The sequence below is a fragment of the Penaeus chinensis genome, chromosome 19, assembly GCF_019202785.1.
Source record: "Penaeus chinensis breed Huanghai No. 1 chromosome 19, ASM1920278v2, whole genome shotgun sequence".
NCBI lineage: Eukaryota > Metazoa > Arthropoda > Malacostraca > Decapoda > Penaeidae > Penaeus > Penaeus chinensis.
Window position 1 is genome coordinate 1,126,482 of NC_061837.1, and position 2,500 is coordinate 1,128,981.

Sequence of the window (2,500 nt, forward strand, 5' to 3'; positions counted from 1 at the left end):
CCCTGCCAAGAAGCGACGCGAGGCGCAGGGCGTCGTTTTGGGAAAAGAAATTACGATATAAGAGAAATGGGTGGACGATTAAGAGGAAAGGGGGGCGGGTGAGAAAGAAGAAGATATAGGAGAAGGAAAACAGAAACGAGAGAAAGACGGAGCGACGAAAAAGCCTCCTTGTTTAAAGTATACATCAGGTGATCTTTCATTTTCGTCTTCCTCCTTTGTCACTTAATCCATGCCGTTAATTTGCCTTTCTATTCTCGTTTAGTTTTATTGTATGTATTTAATCATTTTAATTTGTTCCATGTTTTCTGCTGCATCATATTCTACTAGCATAGTCTCTTCGTCTGCCATCCTCCTCTCCTTTCTTCTCTTCCTTCTCCATCTTCACCCTTTTTCAGTTTTCACCTCCTTTTTCTGTCGTCTTATACCTTATCTTTCTTCCTCCTCCACCTCTTCCTTTATCTTCCTTTTCCACCTTCCTCCTCCATACCCCCCCCCCCCCTTCTTCCTCCCCCTCCTCTTACATCATCTTCCGCTTCCACCATCTTTCTCCTCAAGCTCAACCTCCCCCATCCCCACCTCCCTCCCTTTCTCCCCCATCTCCCTCCTCTTTTACCACATAGCGCGTTCAAGGGAGGGGGTGAGGGAGGGGGTCACCGGGGAGATGGCTGCACAAGAAGCCTTCGGTTTCGCCTTTTACGCTGTGCCATTTTTGGGAACTGAGAGGAAGTGAGGGCGTGCATGAAGGTGTTTCTTTCTCTTGTTATATTAGCTTTCTTGGTTATTTTTCTTCTGCCCCCTCCGTCTCTCTCTCTCTCTTTCCCTTCTGTCTTTTTCCCCTCTGCTCTCTCTCTTTCTCTGTCTCTCTCTCTATCTCTCTCTCTATCTATCTATCTATCTATCTATCTATCTATCTCTTTCTGTCTATTTGTCTGTCTATCTCACGATCTATCTATATATATATATATATATATATATATATATATATATATATATATATATATGTATGTATCTATCTATCAGGCTGTAAACTAAAGTAAGTTAGTCTGTTTCAGAATCTACTTTCCAAGTCCCTCTTTCACCAACCGAACACTCACCGGGAAATCAGCCTTTAGTACTCTCACTTTTAGTAACCAAATCCGGCACATTTATTAAAGTCTTAATTCGCTCCCTTTCCTTCCCTAATAATTGATGCAAGCCTTAACACCGGCTTACTTATTTTCGATGGAGTTTTACCGACGTAAGGGAATTTTTTTTCACGCTTAAAAGCCTCGCGCGCGAATAATGGGAGACGCCGGATCAGGTGCGTCCCCTTGCGACGCCGGGATCCGCGACCTTGGGCATGGGTTGCGCTGCCGAGACGGAGACATTTGCCTGGGGTTTCTTCTTCTCTTCTCTTTTTCCTTTTTCCCTGTTTCCTCTCCTCGTTCCCCTTTCCTTGTTTCTCTTTCCTTCTGCTTGTTCTACCTATGTGCAATTTCCTTTTTTATGGTGTTACGTTCTACTTTTAATCTTATTCTTCCCTATTTTGTTCCTTTTCCCTTTCTTCCGTGAGTTGCGCTGAGGGAGGAGAAGACTGATGACAGAAAAGAAAACGTGAGGCAGACAGGGAAATCAAGAGACACAGAAGGGACAGTGAGAGAGGGGGGGGGGGGGATAACAGAAGAAGCGAGAGGCAGAGGGGCCCGGTCCAGGCGAAAAGAGAGGCAGAAGGAGAGAGAAATGACGGTAGATTGCAGAAGCAGCGAGAGAGCGCGAGGTGGAAACCAGCTGTGGGCGGCTTGGCAAAGCAGGTCTCCCTTGTCTCCTTCCTGGCGGCAGATCCTGGCCTTTTCTAGCGCCTTGATGTCTTTTTCGGGGCAGAGGGAGGGGGAGGGGAAGGGGAAGAGGGGCAGCGAAGGAGGATGAAGGAAAGAGAAGGGAGGAAGTGGAGGAGGGGATGGGGAAGGGAAGGAATGGTAGAAAGGAAGGAAAAATTTGATAATAATAACAATAATGAAAGGAGGCTAGCGATCAGGAAACAAATCTGGAAGGAACTCCCAAGAATTTTTTTATAAAAGAATTAAGATAAGAGGAAAATAAACAAAAGGAATAAACTAGAAAGGCAAAAGAAATAGCAAGGAGGGAGAAATTGTATACATGAATGCGGGTTTCAATTCCGTAGAGTTTTATCCGGTGATTGTTAAAGATATTATCTTCTTTTCTTTTTCCTTCCTGTCGTCTTTTCCTTTTGTTTTGTCTTCCTTTTTCTTACCAATAATATTTTCTAGTGAAAAAACTGGAATCTGTTATGTATGTGAATTATAACAGCAAGAACGATGAGAAGACAAATTATAAAAAATAGCAGGTATAATAGTCACAAATACAATGATATTAGTAACAAATCCCTAACTTCCAAAATAGACTATTATGATAATCATAATTTCCTTTAAATTTTTCATTTTCTTTTTCGTCATGAACATGAACAATATTAACGACAATCATAATAACATCTATGATGATA